General features: G+C 43.3%; 1 protein-coding gene across 6 annotated transcripts in view; it reads left to right on the top strand.

Moving 5' to 3' along the window:
- SLC6A9 (solute carrier family 6 member 9) overlaps positions 1-22018 on the top strand; it is a 443088-nt gene that overhangs the window by 65122 nt on the left and 355948 nt on the right. For 3 of the 6 annotated variants that reach the window (XM_069232783.1, XM_069232785.1, XM_069232786.1), the window contains exon 2: positions 4937-5084. The exons of the other annotated variants lie outside the window; for them this stretch is intronic. The gene's annotated coding sequence lies outside the window, so the exon portion shown is untranslated. The remainder of the gene's footprint in view (positions 1-4936; positions 5085-22018) is intronic. 6 annotated transcript variants of the gene reach the window in all.

Genomic DNA, 22018 nt, shown 5'->3' with positions numbered 1-22018 from the left:
TAAGTATCAACTATTTAATTTTAATTATATTTTAGTTGGGGTCTGCTATGTTTGTAGGGCTCTAGGCTGGGGAGTTAAGTAATAATTAACAATTATTAATTGTCAATCAATTAAATTAATTTGAAATATGTACATTATTAAATATTTATATATAAAGTTATAGTTTGGTGCGAGCTGCTAGAATTGTTGGGCTAAATGGCGGGAAGTTAATAAATGAAAGACACTTATTTCTTTGATAATTATTGTAATTAATAATAATTATGCAAAATGTGTTTATTTTTTTAATTAAATATATACATTTATGCTGATAATTTTTATATTTTAATATTTTTTCTACATTCATTGTGTTACTTATATATGTAATGTGCTTGAAGTGAAGTACTTTCCCTACTCCTACCTAGACTGCAATAGGAATAGCAAAATTAACATCTTTGCCGTTTTACACTTGCGCTGACTGGAGCGGGAATAGTACATTTCCCCCCAGTGCTTTCCCTACTGTTCCACAGACTGGAGTGAGAATAGTTAATTTTACCCCTTCAAAGTCCAACCCTTTCCCTACTGTTTGGAGTAGGAATACTATGTTTCCCACATTCGGTATCCAACACTTTCCTTTCTGTTGCACAGACTAGCATGGGAATAATACATTTCAACCTTCCGAAATCCAACACTTTCGATACTGTTGCATTGACTGGAGTGGGAATAGTACATTTTACCCCCCTGAAATCCAACACGTTCTCTAATGTTGCACGGGCTAGTGTAGAGTTTATAGCATTAATTGTGTGTGTGTGTGTGTGTGTGTGTATATATATATATATATATATATATATATATATATATATATATATATATATATATATATGAAAAACAAAAGAAATGATTGCCACGCACTCCGCTCAGCCACAGAATAAATTTAAGTGGTTTATTCGGTGCGAAAAAGAACAACGCGTTTCGACTATGCAGTCGAACTAAGAAGAAGACTACATAGTCAAAACGCGTTGTTCTTTTTCTTTTTTGCACCGAATAAACCACTTAAATTTATTTTGTGGCTGAGCGGAGTGCGTGGCAATCATTTCTTTTGTTTTTCATATATTTCGAGAGTTCAGCCAACTCTCCTGCCTTGCACCAGCTGCTAGTGCGCGTCGAAATTCTTGGCTCGCTTTGTTCGGAAATATATATATATATATATATATATATATATATATATATATATATATATATATAGTCTAACATAAGTAAATATTTATTTTAGATTTGTAGATGAAATGATGAAATTACATTTAATATGTTAAATTTATTACTATGAATAGATATTTTTATATTAACGTTAAAATATAAAATGTTCTAATATAAAATATATTTTAATTGTTACACTATGTATATAGTATTAAATCAGTGAAATATATTTTATATACATTATATTAAAGTTATGTAATAAAATATTTAACATTTACTACTTTAAACTCTATATTAAAAAATACAAAATTGTGTTTATTTTAAACGATACTAGTGTCAAAGATATATTTTTCCCGATATTTTTATTCTTATAATTATAAATATAGGATGAAGGTATTGTGGTAAACAATATTTTTTTCTGCTATTTTGGGGGATATTCCTTACAACAATAGTGTGTCAGTGATCCAATAAGAAGGTAAAAATGCTTGCATATGATCAATTCATAATTTGTCCATTCTGACCTGCTTCTGTGGCTTGCACGAAGATGGGTTAGTTCTTTTTCTTGAGGTCATTCATAAACAGCAGCATCTCCTACCATACTGAGAAAAGTCAGTAAAATCTTCTATGTCTGAGCCATTTTTCATGCACACATATTGTTATCGAATGGGTAGAGTCCATGAAGACGTGCACAGTACTCGCAGTGCACCTTCACTGAATGATTGTCTATATTTAACACCAAGACGTTAGTTCCTACAAGCTTCTTCATTAAATGAGAAGGGAAGTCCATGAAGCAAGAAAGCAGCTCTGACAAACCTACCCATTCATTGTGCAGGGACATCCACTCTCAAGGGGCAGGGCAATGGGGAACTCGGCTACAGAGCGGCCAGTGTTCCTTCTGTAACGGTGAATAGGTGTCACCGTGTCACCAGTTTCCAGGATGGAGAAAAAAAAAGTGAAGATTTATATAGCGTGGTTTATCACCCATGAGGGTATCCAGGCACTGCCCATGGGCACGGGGAGGTGGAGGGGCTGATTATGAATTCGCAGTCAGAAAAACCCGACAGCTTAACTAATGTTGACGAGACCGCCATGTGCTGGGGGCTCCCTACTGGCCCCATTATGAGTTTTCCACTGGGCTGACTGGTGGAGTCCAATGCCATCACACAGGGGGCACCCCTGGCAGCCTCGTAATGTGTACTGTCTACTAAGCTGACAGTGCTCATTCTGACTGTGCTGGGGTGGGGGCCCCTGCACTTGTTCTCCACCAGCCTTTTTATGGCTATTGAACTGCCATGAAAAGGCTGGCAGAGAACATGGTTGTAATCATCACGGCGGCGCTGACTTCAGCGCCGCTGTGGCTGATCACAACCATGACCGCCATCATCCCATCGGGATTAAAGATCCTGGTGGAGATGGTGGTCTTTGGGCGATCCTACCGCCAGGGTCGTAATGTAGCGGTCCGCTGCGGAGGTCCGATCTAGACTGCGAGTCTGGTGGTCTTCAGACTGCCAAGCTCGTAATAGGGCCTTAAGTGATTTGCCCAGAATCACAGGAAGTTGCGCCAACGCAAACCTTGATCCACAGCTCGCGAGGTGGTCGCTCTGATGGGCATTCATTCATCAAATTATCACAGACAGCGAGCTGTTTTCTCAACTTGTTTTGAATCCGTACGATTAAATTATCTGATATCATTGATTTGTAATAAGAAAGCCAAGAACTTGAAAACTGTGGTACAAGTGGCATTGGACAATCTGGCCAACCAAGTGTATCTCAGTGTTGAGGAAGAGCGGGTGACACAAATAGCAAGTTATTGCCCATCGTCAAGCCCTTATTGAAAGGTGAGTTTTACGGGGACTAGTGGGAGCGAGGATCGGAGACACAGGTACTTACAGGTAACTCATTCTGCGTCAAGTTGTAATTCTAAAGTCTGGCACAAAAGGTGTTTGCGCCTGATTTTTGATTCCGAGTTCAGTGATATTTGTGTTCAGACATTATGTTTGTCCCTCTGTACACCACTCCAGGTATAAACTAGAGCAATTTGCATGGAAAAACAAGTCAGAAACAAGAAGACCTATGGTTGTAATGTGTGGTGAAAGCACAGGTTTACATAATTATCCATTGTAATCTGTAAACCTCTGAACTGGGAAGTAAAACTGCCTGGGAGGTAAAACTCTAATGTGAAGTAACAATACTTCTTTCTGAGGTTTTATCACCTGATAAGCATAGTCTGCATTAGGTTCAGAGAATGGTATTGTATTGTATTTTATTGGTCATTTTATACAGCACGTCATAAGGAAGTGCACTGTTGTCATGGTGTGTTTGTTGTGACCTCATGTGGGGAGCTTTTTGGTGGTGGGGTGCTTGAGTGGCCAAAGAGGTGTGGTAATTTGGCTCAGTGCCTAGCAGTATGATGGGGAATAGGTGTGAGAGGCGGGCAAGGAAAATCTAGTTGTAATTTGTTAGCAGTTAAAATTCACTATGGAGATCATGTGTTATGTTTCATGCTTTCCATTTTGCTAGAGGAGGGAAAGACACAGGGACCTACCAGGATGATCTGTGTTCTAGGCCAGGGTTCTGCAAAGTCGGTCCCGGAGAGCCGGGTCCATTCTAGATTTTTAGTATATCCACATTTAGAAATATGTAGGTTTCTGAAACATCCTTTTTCTAAATGTGGATATGCTAAAAATCTGGCATGGAGCCAGCCGGCTCTCCAGGACCGACTTTGCAGAACCCTGTTCTAGGCAATCCAACCGAGCCAGAGGGACAGCAGGTGAGGTGTGCCTGTACTCCAAAAAGGGGGTTAATCAACGAAAGCCCGGTAATGCAGCAGTGTGTGCTAGACAGATATGCAGTCAAATGAGTACCGAATTGGTAAATATTGGAGTTGGGGCCGGAACTGTAACCATGCATCTTTTTAATGCAGAACCTAGAGCTGTCTAAACACACCTCCTAAGTGACAAAGAAGTGGCAGGGCAACCAAGGTTGGCAACCTGGGCAGAAACTACACAATCTTTAAAGTTCCAGATTTCACATACTCCTGCTAGGCAGAAGGATAGCAACTTTTGGGGAGGGTTTCGCGCTCCGAGGCCCTCTCATACAAGCCCTACTGGGGTCATAGCTCAGAGCTCAGCCAGAGTGGCACCCTACACATGTGAGAGACGAACCCCTTCCTTGATTCCAACTCTTTTAACTCTTTGTCCTTTACCTTCAAAGCAAACTCACTACTTTTTTCTTAAAGCCCATCGCCCTTTCTATTTTACATGAGGAGGCAGCCTCCTGACCTTCTTGAATTTTCTAAGAAACAACTTCCCCTGTCAAAAGTGGTAGAGAATGATATTTCAGGGCACAAAAATATATATTTTGAAAGGAGACATACTATAGTTACATTGTTTCAGCTAGGACATAGTAGTGCTTGTACTTTCGCCCCTTGTGCAAATAGTAGTTGGGAGTTTACTTGTGAACTACATTAAATAAGGAAAAATTATACATTTTGTTGGAATGGAATCGGGTATTAGATGGAGTCTATTTTTCGTCACCGAGGCAAATTTTGCATATTGATGTTACCTTGATATAGTACAAATCTTCCAGAATAGCATAACTTTCTAAGCATCCATCATAATATAACAAACCAAAATAGGCACTTGTGTTTCACTGAACCGGTGTTGTACGCTCTAGGTGGTGATGGAATTTTTCTTTGGGTCTTCAGCGCTGAATGCTCCTAACAAACAGTTGCGCTATCTTCTGTTTGTATCTTGTCCCACAGATACTGTCCATCTAAGGCAGCGAGGCATGGTATGGGGTGTCCTAGCCATGGTGAACATTGGCTCCCGCGTACCACTGAGGCACCTGTCGCCCAGCAAGACGCGCTCGTCAAACTGGATGGAGAATGCCGGGTACTAACAGCGGGCCAGGTAGGTTGGCTCTTGCTGCAGGAACACAGAATAGAAGCCAAAAGCAGCTGAAATTAGTGTGTGGGTCGCATCTGCTCCACTCTCCATCACAATTTAACACTTTATCCTCTTCATCCCTTAGTTTGGGTCAGACTTTAAAATAATTATGTTAAAAACAGTAGAGTCAATAGTATTTATTAAATATCTTTTAGGCTTTATTCTAATAATTCACAATAATTTAAGACCATGGCTACATCCGCTTCCAAAAACAAATCACACCCAATACCTGCATCAGCATGACTGTTCACTTGTTTTAAATATTTATAAATATAATTATGTTTAATTGACTTAAACATCAAGAATAGAATTATTGTGGATCTTCCTGAGCAATTTTCTTATCATTATTAACTCCTTTTCTGATTTTCTTTACCTAATTCACATTGGATGAGTTACAGAGGTTTTCTGGAGTCAAAATGAACTATATGTACCGGATATATGAGCCGTGTGCTCATCTTCTAGGTGTTTCCTTGACCTCTATATGTATAACCTTACTCTCACACTAAAATGTAATTCTACAGCTGTTAATATTGTTACTTGTTATGGTACCTTCACATGTCCTACATAATGGCATGATGCATCCTGCAGGTTTTGGGTCGTTGACTATAATCCATTACAATTCAAAAATACCCAGAATAATCACATTCTGAGAGACTGAATAGAGGCTAATATTTAAAGAAAGTTGGTATGTGGAAATAATTGTAATAAATGTATGGAAAATTATGTTCAGTGTGTTTGATTTTATAATTAGATAGTGTTATGCCTGCGTCAAAGAGCTCAAGAACACACCTCTTCTGCTACGGGTATCCTTGCACCGGAAGACCAGCAAATAGCTTCTGCACGCTATTCCCAATTTATATCTACATTCGTGATTACCAGTTATGGTAACATAATTATCTGAATCGGGTAGCCTTCGCTAAATGAGAGAATTTATGGAGGTAGTCTACAATGCTAAGTAAGGAAGTAAGGATTTTTTGGAAAAATTATGCAAAGTAAATAGCGTCCAAATCCTACTATCGCTCGTAGCTGCTTTGGCCAACAAGGGGCGGCAGAATTGCTGCTGAGCGTCTATCCACTCCGCGTCCTGCTCGTAGCTCACAATGATCCCCAGCACGGCCGACCCACCTTTGCCTCGCCCACAGCCACAGCAGCTTGATCACTGTCTGTCCCTGCACTCTGCCTGGTTCTGCCTCTCCATGCTGCTGCCCTCTGCAACTCCTTTTGGTTACTGACAAAGGATACAGCCTTTTTATCCATGCCTTTCCAATTCCCGGATGTCCTTCCTAGGGACATCCTGGATCAGAAAGTAGATATCCAGAAGGAAGTTTCCACTTTCTTACTGCACTTTGCATAGTGATAACATGGGAAAACATGGACCCACTACCTGTACACTGACATTTTCTGATTTTTGCCTGACTAGATAGAGAAATCAAAGATGCCCACACTCCTAGCTAAACCATCCTCACCAACCAGAGCTGCAACAGTGTATTTGTGGAAATCCTGAAGGTGGCCCAGAACATGGCTCAGAGTGTGATGTACATACCGAAATCGCACTTGGCGTGACCTTCGCTCATCTATTCTAAGATTCTCATCCAACATCGGGGCAAAATATCAACCTTCAGACCAGGCAGAGTTTATAGAGGATTCAGAAGCATCTTCTGTGTTTCTCAGCACATCTCCTCCTGATCCATCAGAGCAGGTTAATGTCTGAAAACACACCTGAGGAATCAGGCACCATTTTCTGATGGTCCTTGGAGACATAAAAGTCATGAGCAGATTCTGACTTACAGTTTGAAAGGTACACAAAATGTAGGACTTTCCTATGACACTGTATTAACATTCAGACTAGATGACGCAGTGAAAAGTGTTTAGATCTAAATCAGGGACACATGTGTAACTGAGTGGGCAATGAGCACATTAAAAATCCAGGAGAAAATGCTTTGTGATTCATCATTCTAAGGCCCCTAATACATGTTTGAGGCAGGAAAATATATCACAGGAAAAAGACTGGTAAGTTATTTTATGAGGCATTTCAGGCAGCAAACACTGGAGAGACAACCATTATGGATAGGCAAAGACGTAATGCTAGTTCCCCTTACTATTCGTTATCATGGCAGTCAAAGGTAGAAAAACCCCACAATTGACATGTGTCATACCTTTTGCATATGGCCAATCACCTTTTGCATCCAGTGTTCTGTAACACACTCAGAAATAGTGTTTCAGGAGAGTTTGCCATCTGGTACTACATCATATGGGGATCCCAACACATCTTCTCATCCATCAGAGCAGGTTAATGGTGGAAAACATACCTCTAGAATTTGCTACCCCATTGTATGATGGACCCAGGCCACATAAAGACATGGACAGATTCTGACATATGGTGTACCTGAATTGTCCTATGATTTTGCCCCTATATGTGGCTAGCTCCTTTGGATCAAATTTTAGATAAAATAATCTTAACATTCAGATGGAGCCGGCGGTGTTGCGGCTGTGCGACGGGTGCAGCTGCACCCGTTGCGCTTTTCACTGTCTGCTGTGCAGACAGTGAAAAGCGTGGTGCGGCTGTGCCTGGGGGCCCCTGCAGCAGTGCAAGGGCCCCCAGGGGCCCCGCGACCCCCCTTCCTGCCAGCCTTCGGAAAGGCTGGCGGGAAGGGGACTCGTAATCCCCTGGGCATCGCTGCACTGGCGGATTACTACCGCCGGGACCACCGTGGCGGAAAACCACCGATCCCAGCGGTGTGACCGCGGTGCTTCCGGCGCGGTCACCATCCGCGAGTTTGTACCGCCAGCCTGCTGGCAGTACAACCTCCAAAACAGCCCTGGCGGTCTTTGACCGCCAGGGTTGTAATGAGGGCCTAAATGTCTAGCACAGTATTTGTGCATCCACACAAGGATAGAAACAGTGCAGGCGTGTTATGTGCAGAATGTGAACCACAGGTCCATCACACTTTCACTGTTTTTAAATGGTGGTCCCTACCCAAATGCCCACACGAACAAGCTGCCCCAACTACAACAGTAAGCTTCCCATACATGAGCTACATGCAGCGTCATATATGCATTGTTACCCCAAGCGCACACAATTCCCAGTTTTGCCTGTCTAGGAACTGCATATGTAGTAGCCTCCCATCCTCTAAGTGGAGATAAGCACAACAATAGCTGTGTGAAAGACACCCTTGTTAGAAAAGTTACACTAGTGGGTGCAGAGTGCAGACGAACATGGGAAACATAAGTGGAATCCATATTAATGGGGTGAGGCCTACGGAACCCATCTGGAAGTCTTATCAGCGCGCACACAGTCATGTGACAGAAACCACTTTGACCTAACCTAAAGATCCTACACTAACTGATATAGCTTGGAGAGCGAAAGAAGGATGAATCCTGACTTCCAAGGGTACATGCCAAAGTCTCCAGGCTACCCTTTCGTCTGGACCCTGCGGCTCTTCTAGGCTAGACATCATCCTGACCTAGGGAAAGATAAGGCAGTTGTTCAGTGAACGTCAGTGTAGAACTGCCAGCAGTATACAGAGGGAATAATCTTCATATTCCCTTCCTCTTCAAAACCTGTGCAGCTCAAGTTGCTAAGGTGATTTATCCAGTATCAAGTCTTTGCCCATTACCTGTAATGGCATCAGCAGTTTGGTTCAGCACTCATCCATTCACCATGCACAAAAGAAGGAGACTGTCCGTTCCATAAAGATATTAAGACAGTTATTGGCCCTACTTGTACTACCCTGCATGTTTTCAGGGACGGGGCGCAATGAAGGTCTCTAACTTCCATCTTGATTCTCCAAGGAAAGGGTAAGTCCTCCCAGAAGCCAAAGTGCCACCCTGAACAATAATTTGCAGGTGAAAAGTGTCAGTTGTGTCCTTAAGAGAGTCCCAGGTCAAATCTAAAATCCACAAAGTGTAAAGAAATCGCCCTGGTAGTCAGGGTCAGTCTTACTTGCAGTGAATAGGTGATATTGAGGTTGAACCACCATGAAGGTATGGTTGAGAATAATGCCAGAATAGAATATCTGGAAGAATGCTGCTACAGGAAAAAGTAGTTAAAACAGAGACAGGTAACAAAGTGAACAAAGTATGCACCAAAAATGTAAGGAACTAATGTCTTGTGATGCACACTACTCAAGCAAGCCCAAGCCTCCTTCAGTGTTATCTAGGCGAAAGTGATATCACAGGAGAAGAGAGTGGCACTATGTTGGATTGGATTGGAAACTTCAGGCAGCAAACACTAGAGAGGCCTCCTTTTTGGATAGCCATAGTTGTAAGGCTCACCATGCCGTGTCTTCCAGGAAAATGGTGTTTCTTGAAAATGGCTGACAAATGAATAGAAACTCCAGGTTTAACATTGCCTGTACCTTCACACAATGCCAATCTCCTTTTGAACCTAGTTCTTCATAGTGCCCGTTGAACATTCTACCAACTAGAAATCATGGCACGCAAATGTATCATGTGGATAGGTTTTCTGACCAGGACCTCTAACGGGACACCCCCATAGCCTAGTTTAGGCCTAATGTCCACCTTCTGCAAATGTTGGATATCCCTGTGATCTGCCCGCCCTTATGATTAAGGCTTTCCTGAAAGTGCATTCAGTAGGGATTCACAGCAATGTATGTGAAACATCATCCTCTTAATACTGTTTCTCCTCTTCTGAGCAATACCTCTGCCACGTCACAGCCTGCAATTGACTTGTGCTCCTAGAACAATCTATCACTAGCAACTTAAAGTACACTGTCCCTTCCACTGGGCAACTCTCACTCATATCCTTTGTACACTGACAGCAAAGCACCATCCATGCACTCCATCAACTTGCCCTTCTGTTGCTAACGGAAACCTCCACTAGGCCACCAGTACCACAGCTCAGAAGGATACAAACAGGAGTATCCTTCACCCTCCTGACTGCACTGTTCACCAGTGTGACCTATTCACATTCCTCAATGTAGTGCAGGTCGGTACATCTACACGCAACCCCATTTTGGAACCATCTATCTTAATAGATGGTTAACATGTTACATGTCTCCCATTGAGGAGGTTACATCAATTGTAGTGCTGGCCACGCCCCGTGGCCTAAATTCAAAAGAAGGCAAGCAGATACCTGGTGTAACGAGGGAGTTCATCTGCAAGCTTTTGAGGGGATGTGACCTCATTCATGCAAAAAAATAAAGCAACCGAAACAAAACAACTGGAAAGAATTGTGCATTAATAGGAACTCTTAATTTGTACTGGGCAAAGGTTTGTGAAGCCTGCTGTTTTTAGGGTCCCACTCGGGTTGAACTGTGGTTGTGTTGCACTGGTGTTATGCCTGCTTCTAATTGATGAAATCAAAGTACTGGATTGAGGTATCTCCCTCTCACACACCCCCACACACACAGTGATGCCCCAAGTATCTTTGCACCACTGTGTGAGAACGTGCACCCTTAGGGATTCTTATGGGAATGAAATGAAAGAGAATATTTTTTTGTTTGTGGCTGTTATGTTAGCAAGACGACAGATGTCTAAATGTAGATAATCACTATCGAAAGCAGAATTGTTAAAAGTGCTGATAGACGTTTTGAGCTTTCCCTGCTCCCAAGATCGGAAATAAATCTGGGTTTGTTTAAGTACAATGAGGACATTTCTATATTAGTTTTATTTTTATTGTAACGTTCTTCTATTATTAGTATTTTTACTTAGATAAATAACTCTCCACTTAAGCTATATAATGTATGTTATTTATTTAAGACTACTAATTCTTGTGTTACAAAAGCATCATTCTTGTTTTTCTTTGTACAAATTATTTTGTATGAAGTTACATTTTCAAAGAAAGTAGAAAGAAATGTACAAATGGTAAAAAAAAAAAAACTCGCTTCATTCTGCTTAAACTGACACCTGTCCAAAATGACAAAAAAGGGGAAAATCATTTTATTGTTGTGGTTTCTACAATGTACTCAATTAAACCTTAATTGTGCATTTCTGTGAGAGTAGTAACTTTGTGGAAGTTCAATGCACTTTCACATGGGAGAGTTATATGGCAGACAGGGTGTGTGAATTAGCAAAGTTTGTCTCTCGTGAGCTTCGGATATTGCCTTCAAAAACAACAAAAAACACACAAATACCACAAAGCTCTACACAAATTTGGGTTTATGGTGAAATTCAGGACCTTCGCAATGCTTTATGGAAAACTTTGCACTCTACTGCAATTTGAGGTTACGTTGCCTTCCAAACGTTTCACCCATGAGGAAAAATCGGGAGTAGCGGGGCTGGACGCAAGGGCAGTGGTCTTTCTTACAAACCTTAATCTTAAATTTTTTCTTATTAAAAAAACTCAGACATTCACGGACAAAAAGCACAGTAAAAGACATTGTGGTTCCAAAGCAAAATCTAATAAACTCTGGAATTACGCAACCATAAATTATGTCTGTTTCATGGAAACTATAACTTTCCCCAATATATTGACTTTCATAATAGAGATTTAATGGCAGCACTGGGCTATGAGAAGATACTATGAAGACTGAAAACCTTAGATCCGCTGTCGAGGTTCACCTTACAGTCGGTCACATGTACCAGATTGAGTGAAGCAAAGGATCTATCTGGGCTGGGATCCAGCTCCCCTTTATCATAGATTTTCCACAGCTCTGGGTTCGTGCATGCTAGCTCAGAGGTCGTGATCGGTTGCAGGGCCGGCTTTAGCACTGGTGACGCCTGGTGCGACAATGTTTGTTGGCGTCCCCCACTGACCACCTTTACCACGGATTCCCTCACTACCTCCCCTTAACAGTGCTCTAAAGTCTCTTTAACCACTCTGTCAAATGCATTTAAATAGTTTTATAGAGCCACTCATACTAGTGTAGCGTGTCAGAGCACTTTACCTCAGAAACACATTACACAGAGACAAATCAATCACATGTATGTAAATCAGTGTATAGGAAATGTTGCATAAGACAGAGGACTACAAGGTGTAGGAGTCGCGTCATCCATAGTAGTAGGCAGTCTAGTTTAGGAGTGCTTGATCTGGAAAATCACAAACTCTGCATTTTAAAAATACCACCATGGTTGGAGCTAGTCTTTACTAATAAGAATTGATTTCTACCCAATGTACCCTTTTTGCAACATTGGGATAATGAAAGACTGGGTTAAAAATTATGACTCTCTAACCTATCCCTGCAGTTTCCACACAGCTCTTTGGGGACAGTTTCTAGCTCACTGTTCTATATTAGGATTTTAACTTATAAACTGTAAGTAACTAAAGGGTGTATTTGTTAAAAGCAGTAACCCACAGACATCGTTTTATGATATGCACTTTGTGATCTGCATGGTACAGTTCTTTGCAGCAGCCATATTAACCCTCTGCGCTACGTTATGATGCGTTAAAATTTCCACTAAACAAAACCCAATCCCTTTCACTCTCTCTCCAGCAGGCCCATTAATAACCAGAGTTATCTTGACATTTTAATTATGGCCTGAAAATTGCTGGAGGCAAGGAACACAGCAGCAGGTGCTTTTAAAACCATAATATACTTGCAAACACGGCGCCCCCACCCAAAGTCATGCCTGATGTGGTGGCACGGGTCGCACCGCCCTATACCAGGTGATCCTTCTGTACTTAACAAATTCATCACTTAAAAAATATTGGGGATTCTAACTCCAACTAGAAAGGAAGCTGACCTTCTGCATCTGAATAGGTTTACTGGGCTCTGACTCACCAAACTAGGTATAAAATGCAGTAGTTCAACAGAATTCCTGGCAGGCAAACAGAATAAACAATATGCTTTCAGTTGTTGCATGATGTATTATTTGATTTGTGTACCTTAGAGCTTATACAGGAAGCTGCACGTGCACAATGTTGCCCAGTAACAAATGACCTTGCCTGTGACCAAGGAACCCCTGCTTGTGGTTTCAGGTGAACTTGTGTTTGGAAAGGTCTTAGGAGCCACACCTCTTTAACCTCTTTAATGGTTCAGCAAATATTTCGATCTCCTTGTCACCTGGTGACAGAATGGCAGTGATTTTCTGACAAAGGTGTTTTAAATTATTGTTTAAATGCAGGTTGTAGCTATCTGTTGTGAAACACCTTTTGTGGACTATCCCAAAAGCTTACAGTGGGCTTGGAGCCTGCAGGCTGCGTCAATTGGTTGACATTGCTGTCACTCTCACTGCTTGCTTCTTGATGTCTTTCTTGCCTCTTCCTGTGTTTGTCCCTTTATGGAACATATCCTCCTTACCATCCTTTTAATTGACTGACTTGTATCCTTCCACTGCTCACTTTCAGGAAACTATGTTTTTCTTTTTTGCTAAACACTCTACAAGAGTGCATATGTTTTCTAGCTTTCTCCCTCGTGTGCTTCTCCCTCACCAGATACCTGCCCATGTGCTCCACATTGCTTTCTCCCTTGTGTGCTGCCCTCTCTCTCTTGTGTGCTTCTCCCCCTCAGAATCCCTACGCCCCCCCACGCTTCATGTTGTTCTCTCACTTGTGTGCCTCTTTTCTTCTCTTCCGCGCGCCTTTATTTTTATTTTATTCCCACCCAACTCCCTGTTGCTTTGCGCACCCACACCTCTGTTGCTTCTCTGCTCCCTGCTAGCATTTATATATTAATATATTCACTTAACAAACTAAAGGTTACAGGGGTGTTAAAGTAAAGCTCACAATTCAAACATACAAAACCATAGAGATTCAGCAGTTATAGTTAGAGTTATTTCAAGTAACTATAACTGGTGCCTTATAGTAACTGTAATCGTGCCCTCGCCATGCACAGTTTTCTGCAAATGTTACAGTGGCATTATCAATGGTGTTATAAAAGATACCAATTACAAATGGTGTGGTGGTGTAGGACTCAAAGTGTGACGTTCTGTCGACTTTTGATAAGGGAAAGCATTTGTCGCAATTTGTCTCAAGAATGTGGCTCTAATCTAGCAACCAAAATATTTTCTTAATGGAAGAAGTGGTCTCACACACTGATAGTGTCATGCTTCATCCTTGACCACCTCTCCACACCCTGGTAGGACAGGGCCACCAGGGCGGACTCAACCTCTTGGTAAAACCTAAGCCAGAGGGAGTTCTTATATAAAAGACTTCTGGATAGAGTCAGGGATCCAGACCTAAGTTAAAAATACCTCCTGGACTACCAGTATTGTTCACCTTTATTGGTGGTGTCCACGGATATGATTAAAGACACTCTAGGATAGTAATCAGGGCCTAATTACCCTAACTGTTTACTCTAGCCAACACGTTTCTTCCCACTCTATGAGCCAAAAGCGAACTGGGGGTTTGGTCAGGGTTGAGGATCCCTAAAATCTGAACCCAAAGTATATTACCTAAGTGACAAAAAAACACACTCAGGAACTACCTGAATGGGAGTCAAAAAATGGAGGTACCTAGACACCAGAAAAAGAGACATAGGAAACAGAAATGATGCATCGTGAATCGTATCTACAAATGGGGAAAGCAAACAATGGGCTGTTTATTATAGTCCCACATTACAAACATGAACATGCACAAGTGATAAGCACTGCAAACTGGTGTCATACTGGTGATTGGAAAAGCTAGCATTCTCATTGACTTCTTATTAATGGATGGCTCTACATCTCTCAGAGAACCTTATAAAAATCCTTGTTGCTGTGGGACAAGTGAGCCCCTTACCCTCTGTTTGGGGGGAAACAAGCGTCCAGTCTGGAGCAAAGCAATGTCCTTTTTAGTCACACACTAGGGAGAAAATTGAAATACTAGACATACTAGGCATCCGGTTTATATCAATTATGAATTTGTTTGAAAACTGGGGGACAACAAAACAACTAAATGACTAAATCAAAGGTGCCCAGTAAGGAACCCCCAATCAGTGCTCTCCAGTTCTCACCAATATCCCCCAATATCGCAGCTAGTAGCGCCACCCATATACTTGACTTAAGGCAATACGATTTAGCTAAAAATTAAAAACAAGGGGAGTTGTCTGTGTAGAAGAGGTCCCGCACAAAAGTAATCAGCACAAATTAATAATAGGCCCCAAGAGAGCTCTCATAGATCATATAACGAGCCTGTTCATACCACACTCCTACTGTATTCACTTCGTCAAAAGGTTCATAGCATGGTAGTACCTAGACATTGTTGCTGCCAGCCGCGTGTCCGCTGTCCATGCTGTGGGGCAGCGTATTTCAAGGCCCCCGTGGAAGCGGGAAAATGATGTCTGGGCCGTGCAGCCACTTATCTGGCTGCACGCAATGTCTTGCACAGCTGCGCCTACCGATGTATGCAATGCATCACAAAACAGCAATCTGCGCACCAAGATCTAGCTTTCTGTCAAATTTGATGTAATTCTGTTCAGTGGTTCGGGCTGTAGTCGTGTCTAAAGACTCATGGGTAATAACATGGGAAACACATTTTCTAACCCCCCTTTTTCTTGGCCCCTGCTTGACAGATCGTCGTGAAATTTTCCATGCGCAACAAGACTCTATAGGACACTTTTTTGGAAAATTTTGTGAAGATTCTTCAAACAGTGCAAAGATATAGGCAAATGAAAAAATGCTTTTCGTATGGAAACTAGGCCCTAATTGTAACTACCTACTGTTAACCACCAGTAGGTAAAATACATATTTATATATTATTTTCAGGTTGCTTTTTTTTTTTTTTTTAGGAGACTCCAGCAGTTCCCATTGTGTGCAGGTGCTTCACAGCAATAAAAGCACTTTTGTGCATATAAATTGATTTATTTTTTATTTACGGATCTACATGACATATGCCATCTTGGATTGGTCAATAAAAAAAATACAAAGAAAACGGTCCATGCTTTATTATCTAGGTGCGTGCATACGTCACCATGCATAATTAATAATGCACAAACAAACTTATAGAATGATTCAATTAGCAATAGCAACTGCGTCACTGCACCTATACAATGTAATTTTTTTGCTATTTGATGATGCTGCACAGCATTGGCGTAGCGAATAAGTCCATAATTAAACATGTATTGGCTTTGTCAATATTTGTTTTCTCTGTGTTGTCAACCAGGAACTCTCTTTTGACAAGTGCCTTACAAGACATCAGCAAACAGCCATTACGGGTTTTTAATTCACCATAATCTGGAAAGTGTAGGAAGCAGGTTTTGTGTCAATACTATTTCAATTCATCAACATTAAAACCTCTTCTTTTCCACGTGTTTCTTGAAAAAGCCCGTTCAACGTTTTGGCTGTGTCCAGAAGAGTACAGCTCTTTCCCTTCATGCTATTGGCTGGTTTGTGTATCATCCCGCCTTCCAGGAAGTGCTTCATTTGAAATGCATGAGGGTTTACTGCACATCAGAAAAGTTCACTTAGTCATTGCACATTCAGGGCCACATGTAGCAAAGTCCGTTATTGCGACTCGGAAATTGCGAGTCTGTCCGACTCGCAATTTCCGAGTCGCGATATCGGATGCAGAACGATGTCTCAGACACCGTCTGCGACTCGCTATGGGGTCGCAAAGACCCACCTCATCAATATTAATGCGGTGGGTCGCATTTTGCGACCCCATAGCGAGTCCCTGCACTCACAGGGATGGTGGCCTGCTGAAGTCAGCAGACCTCCATGTCTGTGACTGCTTTTTAAATAAAGCATTTTTTTTTTTTTTCATTTTGCAGCCCGTTTTCCTTAAAGGAAAACGAGTTGCAAAATGAAAAAAATGACGAAACCATTTGGTTTCTTTTTTTCAAAGTAGGCAGTGGTCCATAGGACCACTGCCTGCTCTGAAAAAACCTTTATGCCCACATTTACAAAGGGGAAGGGGTCCCATGGGTACCCCTTCCCTTTTGCGAATGAGTTACCACCAGTGTGACACTGGTGGTAACTGCGAGTTGCTTTGCGACCGCATTCACGGTCACAAAGCAATTCTGAATTGCGATGCGAGTCGCAAATAGGAAGGGAACACCCCTTCCTATTTGCGAGTCGCATTCACAAATTGCGAGTCTGTACCGACTCGCAATTTGTGAATGAGCATCGCGTTAGGCTGTTTGCATGGCGCAAACTGCGATTTTCGCAGTTTGCACCATGCAAACGGCTACCCACATCTGGCCCTCAGTTCTTTATCCCTTGTATGCACTTTCGACAGCAAGCAATCTTTATTGGCTACTATTTTCCCAGCACTGGCAAAGCCTATTGGGCTATTTTTAATTGAATGGACGTGTGCAAAACACCCGCGTTTGTATGCTTTTGCACATTTATGTCAGATGGATTGGCTTTGACATGGTTTGTTTTTTTCTGTGGCTTGTGATGCTAACACCCCATACCTCCTTGAACTCGGAGGACAGTTTCTGCTGATTGACAGGAGAAATAATTTTCCCGCCCAGATTTCCACTGAATAGACATGAAATCTGGGCGGAAAAGAGCTTGCTTTGATTTATTGGCTGTATTGCTACATTCGTACACGACTAGACTTGTAACTTGGCCCTCTGCAGGAGGGCGAGAAGCTGAAAAATGCTGCAGTGACGGCTTGGGGGCCTCAGCACGTAAATCAATGATACTCTGAGGCACACAGGGACATCTGTATGAGCTCTCAGCTCAGATAGTGCAAGACTTGTCAGGTCTCCACCACGCCCACCCCTCCCCGCCCCCTGTAGCGCCTCAGTCCCTGCCCGCATCCTGCCAAAGCTGATACAGAATACACATTGGAGACCAGACACTACGCATGCCCTTACCAACACCGGGTACTACTCATGCCTTTCATTACCAAAACCGAAAACTACCAATACCTTTTTCTTACTACCACAGGATACTACTTATGCCTTTTCCTTGCTAACACTGATAATACTCATGCCCTTACCTTGTGGCACACTGCACACACTGATGACAGGATACTACATACGCCATTACTATCTTAGAACATTACTTATACCCAGGGCAACTGGAATTATGCAGCAGGACTGGGCCTAATTATGCAGCAGGGTTGAGTAAATTATGCAGCAAGAAAATGCTAATTATGGGGCACATTTTGTAATAGTATTACTTTGTTATTTTATCATTTTCAAACTTGGCAACACCTCAGTACCAGTTTAACACCATGATATAGAAATGAACAACAGAAAGGGGACCAGTGCAGCCTTGAAAATGGACTTTGATGGCGCAGCAACCCGTATTGCTGCATTTTTAGTAACTTTTTAACCGTTTGAGCTAGAAACAAACATTTTTTGTTAAAATCTGCAGATTATGCAGCAGATGATAGATGATGTGGCAAATGTGGTGTTGGAAAGTGCCACTGTTGGCATGGTTACCTCCCCACTTTTTGCCTAGTGTTGATGCCAACTTTGACTGAAAGTGTGCTGGGACCCTGCTAACTAGGCCCCAGCACCAGTGTTCTTTCCCTAAAACTGTACCTTTGTTTCCACAATTTGAACAGCCCTGGCGCACAGTTAAGTCCATTGTAAAAGGTACCCATGGTACCAAGGGCCCTGTAGCCAGAGAAGGTCTCTAAGGGCTGCAGCATGTATTATGCCACCTTAGGGGACCCCTTACTCAGCACATGCACACTGCCTCGCAGCTTGTGTGTGCTGGTGGGGAGAAAAAGACAAAGTCGACATGGCATCCCTCTTAGGGTGCCATGCTCACCAATCACTGCTGTGACATAGGGAAGTCACCCCTCTAGCAGCCCTTACAGCCCTAGGGCAGGGTGCACTATGCCACAGATGAGGGCATAGCTGCATGAGCACTATGCCCCTACCGTGTCTAAATCCATTCTTAGACATTGTAAGTGCAGTGTAGCCATATTAATTATATGGTCTGGGGGTTTGCCATTACGAACTCCACAGCTCCATAATGTCTTCACTGGATACTGGGAAGTTTGGTATCAAACTTCTCAGCACAATAAACCCACACTGATGCCTGTGTGGGATTTATTGAAAAATGCACACAGAGGACATCTTAGAGATGCCCCCGTATGTTAGCCAAACTGCTAGTGTAGGACTGACCGGTCTGTGCCAGCCTGACACTTTCAGCCAAGTTTTTGACCACATGGGATGAGTGCCTTTGTGCACTCTGTGGCCAGAAACAAAGCCTGTCCTGGGTGGAGGTACTTCACACATCCCCCCTGCATGAACTGTGACACCTGGCAGTGAGCCTCAAAGGCTCAAGCCTCGTGTTACAGTGCCCCAGGGCACTCCAGCTAATGGAGAGGCCCGCCCCCCGGACAAAGCCCCACTTTTGGCGACAAGTACAGTGGGAAATTAGGGGAAACAGGGAGGTGGGACCACCCCTAAGGTGTCAAGAGCTGAGGTGACCCCCTCCCTGCAGAATCATCCATCTTGGTTTAGAGGAAAGGGACCAATAGAGATAGGAATGTGCCCCCCTCTCCAAAGGGAGTGGGCACAAGTAAGGTGTAGCCATCCTCGGGGCCAGTAGCCATTGGCTACTGCCCTCTGACCCCTAAAACACCCCTAAATCTAGGATTTAAGGGCCTCCCTGAACCCACCTCACCAGATTCCTAGCGACCTACAAAAAGAAGGACTGCTAAGCTGAAACCAGCAGAGAAGCAGGAAGACGACAACTGCTTTGGCACCAGCCCTACAGGCCTGTCTCCTGCTTCAAAGAACCTGCAAAAAGACCAGTGACGTATCCAGCGGGACCAGCGACCTCTGCCAACTCCAGAGGACTGTCCTTCATCCAAAGGAGCAAGAACTTCCGAGGACTGCGGCTCTGTCTAAAGAAAACCTATAACCAAGGACTCTCACCTCTCCACCCATCTACGACTACACCTGCTGAGGGAATCGCGAGGACTCCCCCCTGACCACGAAGCTCCAGACGAAGATATCTGACACCTAAGAACACACTACACCCACAACCCCCAGGCCTTGGAGAAACCAACCCCCGGTGCCTCAATGTTCGGCAGGCAGCCCTCCTCCTTGTCCGACCGGTGATGTGCCTGAGACACCCCTCTGGACCTCGCCTGCAGCCTGAGTGACCCCCAGGGTCTCCTCGGAGACAAGCATTGGAAACCCAACGTCCTGTTTGCACTATGCACCCAGCCGTCCCTGGTGCCTACTTGTGGCCCATCCAGTGCTCTTCTAATCCCCCCTAGTCTGCCCTCCAAGCCGCAGGTACTTACCTGCAGGCAGGCCTAATTCCGAGTACCCCTTGTCTCCATAGGAGCCCACGTTAAATTTGCTCAACTTTGACCTCTACACTCAACCGGCCCGTGTTGCTGGTGGGTGTTTGGGGTTAACTGGAACTCCAACCGCTGGAATTCCTAAAGCCCGGAGACTGAAACTGTAAGTGTTGTACTTACCTGTAAACCGACCTAACATTTCTTCCCCCCAGGAACTGTTTCTGAAAATTGTACTAAGTGTCCATTTTTAAAACAGATTATTGCCAAGATTCAAAAACTGTATTATTTACCCATTTCAAACAAAGTACAGTTGACACCTGTGTGTGAAATACAAAATGTTTAGGGTACTAACCTGCAACTTGAATCTTGTCCTTTTAAAAATAAATTAAGAAAATATATTCTTGCTACATAAAAACCATTGGTCTGGAGTTAAGTCATTGAGTGTGTGCTTCTTCTATTGTCTGTGTGTGTGCAACAAATGCTTTGCACTACTATCTGATAAGCCTAACTGCTCGACCACGCTACCACAAAAAGAGAGCATTAGTATTATCTACTTTGGCCTCTATTTAGCCTCTGGGGAACCCCTGGACTCTGTGCACACTATATCTCACTTTGATATAGTATATACAGAGCCAGCTTCCTACATGCAGCACATCTATAATTATACGAAAATCACAGCGGCCACACAACCGCATAATTCCAGTGGCCCTGCTTATACCGTTTCCTCACTGACACATAGTGCACACTGAAGATTGGATACTACATGTGCCCTTTATTTACCAACACACATCATATGGTGAAGACAGGATACCACAGATGCCCTTTCCTTGCCAACACAAAGCGTACAGTAGAGACAAGATAACACGTATGCCCTATCCTACCCACACCAGGTACTACTCTTGCCCTCTTTTTTCTGACCCAAAGTACAGACTGATGATCGTGTATTACACATGACCTTTTCTTGCCAATACAAAGCGTACAATGAAGAGCTGGTACTAGACATGCCACATCCTACAAACACTGGATACTACACATTGCCTTCCTTACTGACACATAACACACTGAAGACAGGATCATGCACATGCCCCTTCCATACTGACACACAGCATGCACTGAAGGCAGGATGTGACGCATGCCCTTCCCTTGCCAACACAAAGTGTGCAGTGAGGACCAGATACAAAACACGTCCTAGCCTACTAAGCAGGTGAAATATTTTTGTCAGATTGTGGAAAGAGAAGACAAAATTGTCACTGTGCCTCTGCCTAAAAAAAGTTTATTCAACGTTTTGGAGACAGAGGGGAATGCCAAAGAATTGTACTAGGACATTATGGCCTTCATTACAACCCTGGCGGTCAGTGTTAAAGTGGCGGTAATACTGCCAACAGGCCGGCGGTAAAAAAAATAGGATTTGGACCCTGACGGCTACTGCGATCCAAAACCGCCACTTTAACACACCGAATGTCAGGGTGGTAACAGCCGCTGGGCTGGAGACTTCGGTCTCCAGCCCGGCGGCCGTCACAATCCCACCCTCGGGATTACAACCCAGCCTACCGCCATGGTTTTCGTGCCAATCTTACTGCTACAAAAACCATGGCGGTAGCCACTATCAGTACCAGGGAATCCCTTCCCTGGCACTGATAGGGGTCTCCCCCGCCCCCTACCCCTCCCTGGGGTCCTCCCCCACCCTCCCCCTCTCCTGCCTCCTGCACATATACACACCCACACACACACACCCATATACACACATGCACACACGCATTCCCACCACCACCCATGCATACACACATACCCACACACCGCAACACACACCAACATACCTTGTCACACACATGCATTCACAACACTCACAATCACTCAT

The sequence above is a fragment of the Pleurodeles waltl genome, chromosome 4_2, assembly GCF_031143425.1.
Source record: "Pleurodeles waltl isolate 20211129_DDA chromosome 4_2, aPleWal1.hap1.20221129, whole genome shotgun sequence".
In the NCBI taxonomy this organism is placed as follows: Eukaryota; Metazoa; Chordata; class Amphibia; order Caudata; family Salamandridae; genus Pleurodeles; species Pleurodeles waltl.
The sequence above is the reverse complement of the archived record's forward strand: the minus strand, read 5'-3'. Positions and strand labels throughout refer to the sequence as shown.